At 41.3% G+C, this 17,654-nt stretch overlaps 1 protein-coding gene across 6 annotated transcripts in view; it reads right to left on the bottom strand.

The window, feature by feature from the left end:
• PDZD2 (PDZ domain containing 2) overlaps positions 1-17,654 on the bottom strand; it is a 486,763-nt gene that overhangs the window by 174,525 nt on the left and 294,584 nt on the right. The window lies entirely within an intron of this gene.

The raw sequence follows: 17,654 nt of genomic DNA, 5'->3' as shown, positions 1-17,654 counted from the left end.
GGAAGGTCCAGGTGTCATGGTGGATAACATGCTGCCTTGGGAGTCAGCAATCAATCAAGCAATAAGCATTTTTTAAGCACCTGCTATGAACTAGGGATTGCCTGGACACTGAGAACACAAAGATCAAAGTGATACAGCACCTGTCCTCGAGGAGTTTGCATTTCATTGTAAGAAACAATGTGTACGTAAGCACATAAAGCACAAATACAAGGTAGTTTGGGGAGCAAGGACAGTAGCAGCTGGGGAGCTGAAGAAAGGCTCATCTAGATGGAGCTTGAGCTAAGTGGTAAAGGCAGTAAGGGATTCTAGTGCTTCAGCTGGTGGGGTGGGAGGGGGAGGGAAGAAGGCAGACAGGCAGGGAAAAAAATAAGCATTTATTAAGTACCTACACTACTGTACCAGGCACTGTGCTAAGTGCTTGACAAATATTATTTCATTTGACCTTCACAGCTAGCCTGGAAGGTGAGGACTATTATTTATTCCCATTTTATAGTTCAGGAAACTGTTGTAGACAGAGGTTAAGTGACTTTGCCCAGGGTCACCCAGCTAGTAAGTGTCTAAGGTGGGAAATTTGAACCCGGGTCTTCCTAAGTCCAGGCCCAGTGCTCTATCCACAGCAGCACCTGGCTAGGAGGACGTGACACATTCTGAGCACTGTAGACAGTCACTGCAGGATCCATCCTGGATTCAAACCCAGGGGATTTGTATGTAAAAAGGGGATAATAATAGCACTTATCTCACAAAGCTTTTGTGGGGATCAACAGAGAAGATGCATGTGGTGTGTTCTGGAAACCTTAAATTATTACATAAATGTGAGCTATTCTTTTTCTTTTTTTTTAACAACAAAGATGAAAGAATTTGAAGAGCAGTAAAATGCAGTAAAATTCATTCAAAGTCCAAAGAACTGAGAGAAGAGATAAACAAAAACCCATAGAAGAAGCTACTGACTGGTTTACAAATCTAGTATTCCAAACCACAAAAGCTAATAGGGTTCCAATCCCAAAGAGATTCTAAAAGGAGTGAACACTGAAAAGGAAATCTAACCTTATCATGGGTGGCTTATTTCCTTGTTTTCTGTCAACAAGACAATTAACATTTGAAGACACTCCTAATGAATTAGATCATGTCTTTCCACAAACCACTTTACATTTTACAGCTGCCATTTAAAGGATATTTACAGCTAAGAAGGAGCTGTTTAATTTTTAAAATTTTAATTAACAAACATTTATTTTCTCTACCTCCAATTTCCCCCTCTTTTTTTTTTTTTGGTTGGGCAATGGGGTTAAGTGCCTTGGCCCAGGGTCACACAGCTAGTAAGTGTCAAGTGTCTGAGACCAGATTTGAACTCAGGTCCTTCTGACTCCAGGGCCAGTGCTCTATCCACTTTGCTACCTAACTGCCCCTGTTTCCCCCTCATTTAAAGAAGGGAAAAACAAAGCTCTTTTAATAACATGGATAGTTAAGCAAAATAAATTTCTACATTGACCATGTCTGAAAAATGCATGTCTTATTTTGCATCTTGAGTCTATCACCTCTCTGTCAGGAGGTGAATAATAGGTATCACCATAAGTCTTCTCGAATTGTGTCTGGTCATTTCATTGATCAGAGTTCTTAAGTCTTTCAAAGTTGTTACTTTTATGATATTGTTATTGTATAAATTATTCTCCTGGTTCTTAAGTGAATAATACTTAGATGAATAGCACTAGAATGAAAACTGACACTTTAAAAGAACATTTTATTTTTTCCAGTTACACATAAAACAATTTTTAACATTCATTTTTTAAAATTTTGAGTTCCAAATTCTCTCCCACTGCCTTCCCTCCCCCTCTGAGAAACCAAGCAATTTGATATAGACTATACATGTATAGTGATGCAAGACATATTTCCCTATTAGCCATGTTGCAAAAGAAAACACGGAGGGGCAGATAGGTGGTACGGTAGATAGAGTTAGGGCCTTGGAGTCAGGAGGATCTGAGTTCAAATCCAGCTCTGGACACTAGAAACTTACTAGCTGTGCGACCCTGGGCAAGTTACTTAAACCCAGTTGCCTCATTAAAAAAAAAAAAAAAGATATCCTGGGGGAAAAAGAAAGCACAGACCAAACCCTGTCCCCCAAAACAAGAAAAAAACAAAGTTTTTTAAAAGTATGCTTCAATCTATATTCAGACTCCATCAATTCTTTCTCTGGAGGTGGATAGCATTTTTCATCATAAGTTCATTGGAATTGTCTTGGATCTTTGTATTGCTGAGAATTGCTTAGTCATTAATGATTGATCATTGTACAATATTGTTCTTACTGTGAATAATGTTCTCTTGGTTCTGCTCATTTCACTTTGTATCAATTCAATAAGTCTTTCCAGGATTTTCTGAAACCTTCCTGCTTGTTGTTTCTTATAGCATAATAATATTCCATCACAATCACATACCACAACTTGTTTAGCCATTCCCCAATTCATGCATCCTCTCAAATTCCAATTCTTTGCCACCACAAAAGGAGTTGCTATAAATATTTTTTGTACAAACAGGTCCTTTTCCTTTTTCTTTGATCTCATTGGGATACAGATCTAATAGTGGTATTGTTGGGTCAAAGGGTATGCATAGTTTTATAGCCCTTTGGGTATAATTTCAAATTGCTCTCCAGAATGGTTGAATCAGTTCACAACTCCACCGACAGTGTATTAGTGTCCCAATTTTTCCACATCCCCTCCAACATTTATCGTTTCCCTTTTCTGTCACATTAGCCAATCTGATAGGTGTGAGGTAGTACCTCAGAGTTGTTTTAATTTGCATTTCTCTAATCAAGTGACTTAGAGCATTTTTTTATATGACAAAACTGACTTTTAAAACAGATTCCAACTTGTGATATTAGCATGAAGAAGCCTATATCTTCAGCTTTAGCATTATCTCCTGGGTATTTCTGTGTTTTCTCATTTCCCCTACAAGTAACCTACCTCCCTATAGATACAAACACACACCCACACAACTTCATCCATCCATCAACCTTCTCTCCTCCCTGACTAATTCTATTTATACAATTCATTTGACAATCATATATTGCCTACAACACTTCTTGTCTTATTGTATACTCCTATTGAACTTTTTAATCTCCTCTCAATTGTACCGTAAGCTACCTGAGGCCAGGCCTTATTCATCTTAGTATCCCCTCACTGGGCCTAGCACTATGTCTTGTACACTGGCAGATAGTCAAGAAATACTGGATCACCAAGCAGAGGGCAGTGTTCTTATACTCAAGCCAGCAACATTTGATGATCATCTTTTTTTTTTCTTGAAGCGGGGAAGTAAAGCAACCCTTAATTCATGGCAAAACAATTTCTTTTTTGTTAGACTAACCACAAGAAAAGTAAAGACAATTGGAGCATAGGGGAGGGAAGCTAAAACTTTTAACTTTCTCAATTTTGCTATTCACAAAGCAACTCTTAAATCACTTTCACCCTCCTAAGCAACAGGAGGTGACCATGGAGAGTGTTTGCAATTGAGCAGATAAAGAAATATCCTATCATCTTCAAATGTACCAGCTCACTAATATGGAACAATTACCTGTCCCTGAATGCAGTTGGAAAGCAGCTATGATGGAGAGGGGAGAGCACTATGCTGCAATATTGGGCCATTAAAATGACTTTAATTACACTAGGGTCAGGAAACTTGAAGTAAATGCTTCTTTGGGGCCTTTAATTCTTCCTAGCAGGAAATAAACTTCTCATTGAGTTAAAGGATAAGATATTTCTTCCACCTGTCGTCATTCTGTTTCTGGCCATTCAGCAAAAGACCACTAGGCTTAGATGGAGCCGTGATTTCATTCTGGTGCGTATTGCTTCCATTGATAACACTGATCACAACCCTTCTGTGCCTGACAGTGCAGTTCTTGTCCACGTCTTTTCATAAATCATTTGATCATAGGACTGGAAGGGACTTAAGCCATTTGGTCCAGATAGTACCCACCTTCTCCCATTTTAGATGGGGAAAGTGAGGCCCAAGAAATAACTTGCCCAAGTTCACAGAGGAAATAAGGGTTACAAGTAGGATCTGAACCCACATGGTCTCCAGAGGAATATCTAATGCTCTAAAGGATATGCTCTGGTTTGTTTTGTTTTGTTTTTATTGTCTCAGAGATATCACACCATGGAGTGGCACCCAGTCCACAGGACTTACAATGGCCAGAACACTAGATCAGGAGTTAGAGGGACATTGATTAGAAATCTACCTCAGCCATGTACTAGCCTGGGGAGACGCTTAATTTCTTTGGGCCCCAGTTACTCCTCTGTCCAATGGGGAAGGATTGGGTAGGGTGGTCTGAAAGATCTTTTCCAGCTCTTAATCTACAATCCTATAATTCTGTAACTTTAAAATCTGGATAGAAAGTAAATCTCCGTGGAAAGGGAGGAGAATTGTGTCAATTGTTTATAGGAACAATGATTCTTCCCTTGAGGCTATTCATCAGTAGTCTCTCCTTCTTCCTCCATGACTGGCTCACCTCCTTTTCCAGTGACTCATATTCCCTGTGACATTTTTGGTACCACCTCTTGTAAAGAAGTCATCCCTAAAAATATGTTGCTATCTCTTAGACCCACCACATATCTCTCCATTGCCTTCTGGGTTACTTAAAATTTTGAATTCTTCCCAGATTGTGGGGCTTGATGATTTGCAGCTGTGTGACATCACCAGGAGAAGAGTAGTGTTGAAAAGATGAGCTTTATCAACAGCTTAGGATCACTGAAAGTGTTAAACAATTTCCCACATGTGAGCCAGGACTTTGGTATAACTTAATATTTTTACTGCTTTGAGTTATTGAATTGTTTGTAGATGTGAAAAAGTGGGCATGCAGACTGGTGGTTATTCATGTCCTCTTGATGTCAATGTCAAACAAAAGCAGGCTATAAATATTTTACTAATGATGATTTATGAATAAGAAGTGGCATAAAATCATTGAAAGCATAAATGAATGGCAAAGGAAGTGAGCCAGTGATAGAAGATTTACAGGACATAAATAGTTTGAAATAGTTTGAAAGAACGAAGTGAGATTTCCACTGTTGGGGGAAAGTACCCACAATGATGAGATTGTGGAGACTGAAATAAATTGTTTTATTATTACTAATATCACCTTCCATTTGTGCGTGATATAGCTTGGACTTTTTTTTAAAGTGCTTTCTCATAATTTATCTCATTTAATACTTGTACCGCCTGTGGTTCAGGATGGTATTCTGAGTTTACACTGACAGGGTTTAACTGTAGAGCCAGCTCCCAAATCTCTGATTCCTTGGCTCATGCTGTCCTTCCTCCCATAGTTTACTCTGAGCAAATCATCAAATATAGTTTATGGAGAGGTCTCTACAAATGTGGATAAAAGAGTCCCCCCCCCCAATCTTCAATATAAATATTCAAGATAACAAATACATTTACTGAGTACAGGACTAGCTTTATTTCGCCCTATAGATAACACAAAGTAAAAAAGATGATAGGAACCCATAAATAAATGCAAAAACACATAATGGACTCAAAGTAGCACATAAACGGTCAAGACCTTTATCCTTTCCTTAGTGAGTCTTTCTTTCCACTAGAGACCTAAAGTTCTTCAAACTTAGGGCCACCTTGGGCAATGAACCTTTCCCTTGGAAGGACAGGAATATGAGGCTGCTAGAACAGTAACACTCCAACATTCCTGTTAATATGTCTTTCATCTCACAGAGACCTGTACACACATTCAACCTTATGATACAAAAATATTTTGGATTCCCCCCAAAGGGAAAACACACTTGAGGCTTCTAGATGAATAATTCCTCTTTTCCATCAGTCCCATGCCCTCTGAATAAATTGCCAAGCTTGGTCTCAAAGAATAGATGAGGAAATTAACTCCCCCCTGTCTTTGTAGGGATGGGAGACTGACTATGGGCACAGAGTATATACAGCAGGTACCATCACACTCAGCCAACATATTGGTTACTTTTGCTGACTGCTTTTTTGTTTCTCCTTTCTCTTTCCCGTGCCCATTCTGGTATATTATGGGAAATGAAAGTGAAGTAAAAAAATTAAAATATATCAATAAATATTTTAAACAAAAAAGATCTATGAGGTAGGTACTTGGGTTCCTGTTTCTGCTGTGGAGAGAAGGGCAGAAATGAAGACAAATCTCTGACCCAAAGATGTTCAAATTTCAGCTACCTGAAATTTCAGGGGTTTAGGGGTAGATCAGGTGTTACAGTACCCTCTTCAAATCACACCGCACAGGCACCTCTTAGGCTGCCTATGTATCAGCCAAAAATGTGGATTTAATAGAAGTGTATAAGCCAAATTCTGAGAACATTCAGAGTCTTTGAGAAAGACTTGGGCTAAATTGCTGTCTCTTTGGGGAAGTAGCCTCTGGGTAACTGAAAAGAACACTGAAGTCAGGTATCAGGAAGCCTGGGCTCTGGTCTTGCTTCTAGAGGAAGTCACAACCTCTGTGAACTTAAGTTTGCTCATCTATGAAACAGGGCTAGTAATTATGGGCTATTGTTAAGGATCAAATGAGATCATGTATAGAAAACTCTAACGCACTAAAGAAATGTCAGCTATTATAATCTGAGCATAAGCAATTTTTCAGAATAATTTCTCTTGCTGAGATGAAGCATTATTTCCCATGTCGACTATGCATCTCCAAACAAGATCTGTTTTCAGGAAAAGCCAGAATCAATTTGTCTCTGATGATTATAATTATACAGCCCAAGTTGTTTGTACCTCTCTGCAAGGAATTATTCTTCTACCACAAACTAACCAAAATTCAATGAAAGCATAATGAAGCTGCCAGTATTGGGAAAAGTTAAGTTTCAAATACTTTGGGGGAGGTGGGCAACAGAAGACCATTAATTGGTCACTTGGCTTGAATGATTTTTAAACCTGCCACTAAAGCAACTGATCATTGCTGGAAGAAAAAAGTGCATCATTTATGTGCAATCAGACCCCAGGTTCACAACTCAAGAAATGCAAAGAGATGCAACCAAGTGTTTACTGATTAAAAACTGTTCATTCCAAGTCTGAGATTATATGATAGAAATAATTATCTTCAGGGAAAGTTTTGAAAAAATAGATGTCCACAGTCAATCTCAGTTGTGAATATTTTGGTAACTATTAAAATTCCAAGAGGTCCCAAAGGCCAGATTCAAATAATTGAAAAACCAGTGCTGATCCCAGAAAACATCGATAATGAAGCATATATCCCTCTTCACAGCAGAAAAGTGGGAGGCTGGTAGTGAATGGTGTTGCATATGTCATCAGATTCATTCACCATGTTGAGTACTTCTGCTGAATAGCTTTTCTTTGTTACAAAGGATGGTTCAATATTCATGGATGGGAGAAGGAGCATCTTTTTTTTTCTGGAAATTACTGTTACCTAAAGACATGAGGCATCAATAAAATGTATTTTTGAAAAAAAAACTGAGGAAGTGCTAGACCAAGAATGCACATATATAAGATCACAGAGCTGTAAAAGAGGTGTATTGGTATTTGAGGCAAATTCCATTGAAGGAGAATTGGGAGGCAGACTGCCCTCCAGAAAATCTGGCCCCTAGCTAGGGCTGGGAGGAGTGTTATAAGGATGGTAGATACCAGAGAAGTAAGCCTTGTGACAAAACTCAGAAATAAATGGTGGTTCCAGTTAAGAGAGGAAAAAGGAATGAAGTTATGATGAGAGAAGTTACCATATAAAAGTGTGGACTACTTCTACAGTGTCAACTTCCTGGGGCAAAGCCCCATTTGCCTCATGCTAGTTTCAGCTCTGATCAGTCACAAAGAAGAGGAGAGAGAAAATATTGATAAAACTTGCACTTTTAAAAGAACTAAAGATTTCTTGTCATTCTAAGTTTTTTGATTCATTCAAATGGTTGGATTAATAGCCCTCAAGACTGAGCTGCACTCCTCACTCTGTGGCCTGCCAACAATAGGACAGGGTTAGGTACTCTTTTTTTTTTGGTTTGTTTTTTGTTTTTTGCTTTTTGGTGAGGCAATCAGGGTTAAGTAACTTGCCCAGGGTGACACAGCTAGTAAGTGTAAAGCATCTGAGGTCAGAATTGAACTCAGGTCCTCCTGACTTCAGGGCCGGTGCTCTATCCACTGCGCCACCTGGTTGCCCCTTCAGTACCCTTTCTTGCCTCATCTCAACTAAGACACTTAGCACAGTGTCTGGTACATAACAGCATTAATAAATGTTTGCTGACTTGACCTGAAACTTCACATCACCATCAAAACTGACAGCCAATGACCTGAAAGAGGGAGTACACACCCATCCAAGGAAGAACTTAGCCCAGGAAATAAGATGTTTTAGCCAAATCTGGAGCCCATGACTGTGACTCAATAGTGCAGCCGGAGGGTACACTTCCTCCACCACCAAGTCTCATAGTGAGTGATCTTGGTAGAGATTTCTGTCAATGTAGATACCCAAAACCCAATGTCACATCTTTAGCACACAACATAATAGGAACAAATCCACTTCCAGATACTGTGACCTCAAAAACTCGCACGTATTCTTCTAGGGTTCCCTGTTCTGGTCTCAGTCTGGCCACATTTTGCTGGACCTTTGGGTGATGTTCCTATGCCAGAGCTCCAAGTTCATTTATCCAGCCTTGTGTACAGAATGAGTGTCTGAGTCAGCCTTGTAAACGAGGCCTAGCAGTTTAGCAGCCAACACACTTTTTCAAATTCAGTGCTTCATATCTCTCCAACAGGCATAACAGCCAAACTTACTCATGAAGGGTAAGTTATGGGAATATGTGTGTTTTATGTACTTACACTGTAAGAAATAGTCAAAAGGCAGACAGTAGACTCAAGAAAGAAGAAAAGTAAATGGGATAGAAGATAGGTAAACTATATAAGAAACTACGATTATAAGGTATAAACTGTATATCAAAGGATGGAAGATTTTGAGTTAGAAAGGACCCTGGAGGTCATCAACTCCAGTCCCTTGATTTTTCAGATGAAGAAACTGAAAGCCAGACAGTGGCCTGATTTGCCCAATCATATGGCTAGAAGGTGTTGAAAGTACAATTCAAACCCAGGTTTTCCTGACTCCCAGTCCAGTGCTCTAACCGTCATACCATGCTGCCTCTCAGTCCCAAGATGATTGAACACCTGCAGAGTAAAACACTGAATATTCCGCAAGCCCAAAACCATACTAAGACTTTTGGGATGCCCTGTACACAAAATCCCTGGTCATTCTCACTGCTATTCAGCCTAGAGGAGAGTGGCGATTTGTCAGGTCGGCTAAATGATTCTCGTCTGGCGCTTCTGAGTAGCCCACAGATTGCTTCTGAAGTAAAAGCACAGTCTGAAGGCCAGCACGTATCCATCAGCTGTGAATGGCCACAGACTCAGTTGAGTAAAATGCTCCTGGACTACAGAGGCTGCTCAGGCCCCTGAATAAGAGCCTTCATCCACCCACACATCAGCCCCCATGCTTAGTTATCCCAATAAGTAAGCTCATTTCACAGTGTTTAATTAGGGATTCAAGAAGATGAAAAACAAACAGTAGGCTTTCCATCACCTCAGAGCCTAGGAAGCCAAGTGCCAGGGAAATCATCATGATCCAAGATTAAACCAGCATACATTCCTCAGCCCTTGGATTTCCAACCTCTTTTCACATTCTTTACCACCTTCAGGGATAAAATGAAGTCCAGCAAGTGCAGGCCTGTCCCGGGGGTTGCTCAGAGGACTTAGACTTAGAATCTAAAGCCCCTTGGCTCTCCTTCCCCACCCCCAAACCCCTCCAGCCTAGAGCCTTCCCAAAAACTGAGAGGCAACTTTCTGCCTTCCCCTCCAGGCCTTCTTTACTTGGGCTGCCAAAAACCTCCCTGCATCTATTACAGTCAAATGCCCGAGCTGTTTTCAAAAAGCAATTGGCTTATTGTCAACAGTGAATCCCTTTCCCTCCCAAGCACCTGCTGGAGGTCTAAAGGAGTTAACTGTAGGATCAATACCAACGTGGAATACGGTGAGTGCAGCATTAGACCTACCTCCTGGCAGCCACATCCTCACTTCCAAAGGATATCTTGGCAAGGAGCAGACCACGTCCCCAAACGAGGAAAAGAGGTCAGGATTTACTCCAGGCTGCCAGTGCCTATTGGACCGAAGGCCTGGTGAGAAATTCTATGAGCCACATCATGGTGCTATTCAAACCAACATCCTCTTTCCACCAGCCTGCACCCCCTCCAATGCCCTAGAGTGAAGCCACTCATACCTAAATGGGACCAGATTTGGGGAGACTATATCTGCTTGATCAGTTGGTCAGTGTCCTCCACTTGTAGGGTTGGATCAGCAGTCTTTAAATGAAGGATACCAATCTTTAGAAAAACCCATTCATTCTTTTAGCTAAAAACATCGGAACAGGGTGGGCCAGTGGAAAGAGCACTTGCTGAGTCCGGAGGCTGTGCATCCAGTTTCAAAGCTCAGCTTTGCCCCTTGTGTCACCTTGGGCCAATCACTTAACCTCCTGCTATGTACTCATCATCTCTCAAATGAGTGGCTTGGCCTAGCTGGCATCTGGGGTCCCTTCCACCTTTAAATCTAGATTCCTACGATGCCACGAAGTACCCACTGCATACAGAGCACTGTATTAGCTGAGAAGGGAGATGGAAAGTTTAGGTACGAGATAAAATGAGTTTCTCGCTGTCATGGAACTTATTCAACAGTGAGTGCTGGTCACAAGAACATTACTATAATACATATTACTTAGGGGAGTAGAGGGGGACTCTACTGAGAAGTGACAGCATCATTTTAGGTATATAATCATCTTTAAAATAGTAAAAGTATTACATGGTAAGTACATTAGTGTAAAATAAAGAATAACATGAGATCTTAGGCAGCAGGTTGTCACCCACGGGGGAAATGATGAGGGAAGGGGAGGCCCCCTAGATAAGGGGGCTTGATTTCAGCTTTAAGGAAGGATAAAATTGTTCCGTAGACAGAGGGATGCAGTGGAAGTCATTCCTGAGACAGGAAGCAGTATGAGAAAAGGCACGTAGGTGGGAAAATTCAGGGCATGTTCATGAGATAAAGTATTTCCTGAACTAAAGTCCCTGAATCTGAATGTGGAGGACAGTAATGAAAGTCAGAGCCGGAAAGATAGGACAGTGTCAGGTTGAAGAGAGTTTTGAATAATAGGCATCAGAGTTTTGCCTTTACTCAATGGCCAATAGGGAGCCACTGAAAATTTCTGAGCAGAGGAGTGACCAGAGCATTATCAGATCTAGGATCCTAAACACTAGCCTGACTGGTGCCTGAAGCAGACCATCAGACTAAAACAGATCAGGAGAAAGGAATTAACACAACTTAATTAAATTAATTAATAAGGAATTAATACAACTTAGCTTTTGATTTCACAATGGGTTACTATTGGCAAAGTGCTCTAAACTATGAGCATTTGTTTAGGGGTGAGGAGACAGAAAGCTTGTATCAGAAGGTTATTTTGCTCTGGCTTCTAAGATCACCAGATTTCTAGAGGTCCATTCATTGCCTGTGGTCTCAGGCTTGCCCTTGATTGCAGTCCTATCCACTGTTCTGATACTTTGAGAAGCCAGTGGATCTAAAATCAAGTCGAGCACACGGAAACAGCTAAGTTTTCTTGTGATGACTGTTTCCCAAAGCCACCAACACGCAGTGAGCAGGCAGAACCTGTTTAGCTAATGCATTCCAGCAGTGCTTTGGTTGGAGGTGTGGGACTGGAGGGGGGGAGGAGTAGATACACAGTGGGGACAGGCTCACATTTATGCTTTATAGTAATTCCTCTAAGTGCTAATAGGAACACATTTCTGCTAGTCAGTCAACGTCTGACTCCACCTGTCAGTGGTCATACTGTGCCAATTTCCAGCTTTGTTTTTATCTTCTAATTTGGAATAAAGAAAAACAATTTCTAAATCACTTAAGTCTCTATCCACTCCATCAAAGGCTAGCATAGTTTCTGTAAAATTAATGTGCGTCCTACTTTGAGGAAATTTAAACAGACTTTTGCAAACAGATGAATTATTGGGGTTATACTTCATTCCACAAAAAGATTCACCAAAGCAAGTCTGTCTGTCTGTCTGTCTGTCTCTCTCTCTCTCTTTCCTCTCTCTCTCTCTCTCTCTCTCTCTCTCTCTCTCTCTCTTTCTCTCTCTCTCAAAAAAAAAGCTACCTTTAGTGCCTTTAAGAATGATTTGATTTACATATTTTACAGGCATACTTTACATAAAGTGAGGCACCTCTGAAGTTAGATGCAAATTATCTGGATCGTTTAAAACAAATATTTATATGGCTCTGTGGGTGCAAAAGTGCCAAATTACACCTGGCTCACATTACTGTGGTCACCTGTGCCTTGACATCACCATACAGATACAAAGTTATATGAGACTGAATTGGGGAAGTCCCCAAGTGGGGCATGTGTTCCAGAAAGGGGACAGGAAAGGACTCAGATATATGAAGTTACAGTTCCCAACCTCCTCCTGCTCTTCCTCCTCTACCTTGTAAGAGGTGCCATGGTGCTATTTCTAGAGAAGTGGTGCTATTCTATGAAGATTGAATTTTTATGTCCACGTCTTCATTAACAACTTATGTTTCCTGGAGCCCCTCAAGATTTGCAAGCTGGTTTCTTCACAAGAACTGGGCGGGGGGGGGGGGTGGAGGAAGCAGGGCAGCTATTGTGACCATTTTACAGATAAGAAATCTGAGGCTCAAAAAGGCTCGATAACTTGCCAAAGGTTACCCAGAAGATGAGGGTCAGGGTTAACACTGAAAATCAGGCCACCTAATGCAAGATGCAGCAACCTTTTAGTATACTACATCAGTTCAGTCACACAGCTCATATGGAGAGAGAGAAGAGAAAGGAGAGAAAAGAGAAGGGGGAAAGAAGGAGGAGGAGAAAGAGAAGGGAAGAGAGGTAGAGAGAGAGAGAGAGAGAGAGAGAGAGAGAGAGAGAGAGAGAGAGAGAGAAAGAGGAGGAGGAAGAGAAGAAGGAAGGGGAGGGGAGGGGAGGAAGGGAAGGGGAGGAAGAGAAAGAAAGGAAGAGAGAAAGAGAAAGAATTGGAGGGGGAGAGAGAGGAAGAAGAGGAGGAGGAGGAGGAGGGAGACACAGAGAGAGATTTCTTTCTCCTATTCCCAGCAAGATAGAACCATTAGCTACAAAAAACAATGGTCATAAGTGCTTTTTGGCAGTAGAGAATAGAGGTTCTCTTCCTCCTATGTCACAGCCCTGGAAATCCAAAGCACCCTTTCACATTAGGGCCTACTCAGTTTTCTCTTAGCAGCCACATCCCACATCACCACCAGCAAGCTCATAAATCTCTTTCAAATGTTATGAATTTTCAGCTGCTATTCAGGGAGTAAAGTCTCAAATCCCAGGTTGGCCTCCAGGTGAGTTGCACAAGTTATGCAAATCAGGCTTCTGTGTTTGAAACTGCACAGTGTACAGGAACAGCAGGTTGCTTAATCTCTAAATTTGGAGCCAACCCTGTTCCAAATACAGGAGAGGGCACCAGCTCCCACACGGCTCACCTGGTAGATTAAACCCTTGGACCTGCCCCTCCCAGCTCTGACAACGTGACTTGTCCAGGAGGGTGGCTCATCTTCTCTGCTGAGCTCTCCCCAGCTGTGACTCCCATGGGGCCCTCCCCTGATGTTTTCATCCTTTCTCAGTGATTTCTAACTGCTACACTATGTCCTACCCTCAACCTCCGTCAGGGACAGACCTCAGGGTCAACATCCAATTTTGGAACAACAAGAGGACACACAGTCCAAAGAACCTGGAAGGAAACTGATTTCATGCAAGTCTTTTTTTCTTCCTGGCTTTCAGCTGTCATCTTCTTACATAAACCATTCTCATGTTAAAGCAATTCAGTCAGCAACAAAGCCACTGCAGCTACGGACCACATTTCAGTTTAATACAAAAGCAACTGCGCTTCCACAGTTAAGAAGCCTAAAGTTAAACATGATTGACATCACCAGTTTGTGTGTGTGTGTGTGTGTGTGTGTGTGTGTGTGTGTGTGTGTGTGTGTTTTCCCTCCTGCTATTCAAAATAGAACAGTGAGAAAGATAATGTGCTTGCAAGTCGTGCACATAGGAAGACATCAGCACAGACTGGTGGAAAGGACACTCTAATTGGAATCAGAGGCTAGGAATTCAACTCCTGGCTTATGATCTATATGATCTTGGGCAAATCCCTTTACTTTTCTGAACCCATCCTCCCCCCCTCCCTCCCGTTCCTCATCTATAAAATAAATGAAGTTAGATTAGAACCATGGGTGGGGAACCTTCGGCCTGGAGGTCACATGTGGCCTTCTAGGTCCTCAAGTGACACCCTTTGACTGAATCCAAACCTCACAGAACAAATCCCCTTAATAAAAGGATTTGTTCTGTAAAACTTTGACTCAGTCAAAAGGCTGCACCCAAGGATCTAGAAGGCCACATGTGGCCTCAAGGCTGCAGGTTCCCACCCCTGGACTAGATAATGTTCATACATCTTTCCAAATCTCAACTGAGAATCCTAAAGTAAAATGAAAAGTACCATGGAAAACTAGTAAATAGGTTGTCTTAAATTTGACATTCACTCAAAGTTTTGTTCTTTTTGATATTTTATAGAAACACCTTGTTTCAGACTGGCAAATCAAATGCCCTCAACTTGCCTAAGGTTGGTCATCATTCGAACAGAGGGCAGGGAAAGGGAGGATAAGAAACCAGGGTTCCATGGAAAGAACATAGACTTTGGAATGAAATGTACCCAAAAAGCATTTGTTATAACCATTGTCTTACATTCAAATGTTGGCTCTGCCACTTAATACTTGGGCAAATCACTGTATCTCCCTGGGCCCCAGTTCTTCATCTTAAAAAAAAACAATCATTAAATCCCCATCATTAAAAAAAAAAAAGACATCATGTAGTACAATCCCTTCAAGGTACTTTCTAGCTCTAAATTTACACTCATATAAAGAGAGCACAAAATGGCAAACAATTTCTAACCAATTCCTAAACTTTTTGACAAATTAGCAGTGTATTGGGACCTATTTACCTGCTGACTGCTGCAGGTAAAACATGGAATTTTTTAAACACACACATTTAGTTGTAACAGCGTGGAACTTCTTATGACAGGAAATAAGGTGTTGGGGTGAAATCAATTTTATTCAAGTGGATAATTCCATTTTATTCTGACTGAAAGTAAACTCTCATTTTCTAAGTATCTGCCAGATCTAAGAGATATGAGTTACTATTAGGAGGCCAAACAGCACAACAACGGAGATCAGCTCCTGGAATAGTGTGCCTTCAACTTTCTGGAGCTAACCTAAATGTTACCATTTACCACACTTAGACTGTCATCGTTAGCAATAATAAAGATGGTGACTCAGACAGCAGCACTGAATGTCAGGTCAGGATCACCACAACCAGGTACTGGAATGCAGCCAATCCAGCCACTTGTTGCAAACAAAAACTGGGCTGGATGGATGACAATAAGATCCACACCAGACAAGTGTTGATAGCAGAGAAAAGAAGAAACGACATAAGGGCACAGTGAAGGACCAACCTCAAGCATTGCAGTCTAACTTGAGACCATTAAGCAAATCCAGTAGAATAAGGAAACTTTTAAAAAGCCCATGCCCTTTGACCCAGAGCTTCTACTGTTAAGCATAAAGTGAGGCTGGTGACTTATGGCATCACCTTCCTGATGTCATGATCCTCTTCAAGAACAAAGGAGAAACGACTGCTAAGCATATGTCCCAGTGAAGTCAAGGTCCGATATATGTCAAAATATTTATGGTAGCAGTTTCTGAGATTGGAAAAACTGGAAACCAAGTAGATCAATTGGAGAAATAGTTAAACAAGTTATGGTATATGGATGTAATGGAATATAACTGAGCCATACCACAAATATGAAGAATATAGAAAGAACATGGGAAAATTTGTACAAATGGTCACAAAGTGACATAAGTAGAACTAGGAAAACAACACATAACTACAACGTAAAAGAAAAGAGAAAAAAAAAGTCAAAATGACCAAATTTGGCCTGAAGAAGAGAATGCAACTCCTCCTTTTTTGCAGAGGTGGGGAAACTATTGGTGTGAAATACTAGAGATAATACTGAACTTGATTGATGTATTAGTTTGCTGAAATGGCTTTTTTCCTCTTTCTTGTTTTTTATTATGAGGATGGTTCTTCAGACAGGGGAGTAGGTAGGATATACAGGGGAATGAAGGCAATGTAAAAATAAAATATTATCAACTTAAAAAAACAGTAAAGAAAGCCCAGGGGTAGAGGAACTCTGAAATGATATGTAGGGTTGATCTTTTCGAGCAAAGCCACCATCTAATCCTTGAGGCCAGAGCGTCAGAGTCATTGACAGCCACTGCCCAAGCTGAGGACAGCTCCAACAGGCCACACCTGCTCACGTGAACAACAGCCTTGGCCCACAACATGCAGCTGGGAAATTCTATTACTGAAGCCCAGTTCTCTAATTACATTTAGCATTGAGCACACCCTGAAAATAGATGATTTTTTTTGACATGTACTATTGCTGATGAATTTCACAAACAGCCCAACCACTCTTCCTGAAAGCTTGCCACTTCTTAGCAAAGGGTCAGATCGTAGATCAGAGATCACAGAGCTGAATGGGACCTCCAACATCATTTAGTCCATCCCTATCCCTCTCCCCATCCCTCATTTTCCCATTTTACAGATGAAAAAAAAAACTGAGGCCAAAGAGAAATTGACTTGTCTAACAGCACAGAGGTAGTAAGTGTCAGAAGTAGAATTGGAACCCAGGTCCTCTGATGTCACAGGCATGCATCTCTCCCCTGTACCACACTGCTTCCTCCAAGGCAGGTCTATCCTTCAGAACTATGATAATGGAAATGACCCAGGATCTTCTCAACATTCTTACTGTGGATCCTAAACCTGAACAATGAAAAGTATGCTACTGAGGAGATGCACAGATATCCAAAATCATTGTTGAGTCCTTAAGTGACCCGAGCTTCAGGGCAAACAGTGGTGTCCAGCCTGATGTGCTTCTTTGTCCCCTACCTCTAAAAGGCAGGGCCATCCCCACCAATTTCCCAAGCTGCTGTAGTGAAACACTGGGCATCCCCAATTTCACAGTCATTTCCAGTTCTCAGCACAGAGGCAAGATTGTGCTTTAAAGCAGAAAGTCTAAGTGCCTTCAGCCTACACCCTGGGTCCGACTGTTTTCCAGTCCTGGCACAGTCACCTCCTCTCTTTCAGGACTTGACACAAAACTAGTTGCCCCTGGTTGGCTCTGAAATGCACAAAGCTAGCGAAGTCCCTGCCTGACTCTCCCAGCTGATCCACAGCAGAGTTAATCCACAGCCCACAGACAGTGTCTGCACTTCATTTAACATTTGCCAACTTGCTGTAAATCTTAACTCATATACTACATACATGTTTAAGAAAAAAGGAATAGGGAAAAGAAAAACTAACTTGTCATTTTGGCTTGTGAATGAATAACTGGCCATAGATTCCTCCTTATCTCTATCTTCATAAAGGCGTGTGCTGGCACAATTCAACTTGTGTTCCATGTAGCTAATGCATCCTACATTTCCCATATTCCCCCAGGTACTCCCCCCTACACACACACACACACACACACACACACACACACACACACACACACACACACGCACGCACCTGACGACCC

Source organism: Phascolarctos cinereus, unplaced genomic scaffold, assembly GCF_003287225.1.
Source record: "Phascolarctos cinereus isolate Bilbo 61053 unplaced genomic scaffold, phaCin_HiC Scaffold_4;HRSCAF=312, whole genome shotgun sequence".
In the NCBI taxonomy this organism is placed as follows: Eukaryota; Metazoa; Chordata; class Mammalia; order Diprotodontia; family Phascolarctidae; genus Phascolarctos; species Phascolarctos cinereus.
The sequence above is the reverse complement of the archived record's forward strand: the minus strand, read 5'-3'. Positions and strand labels throughout refer to the sequence as shown.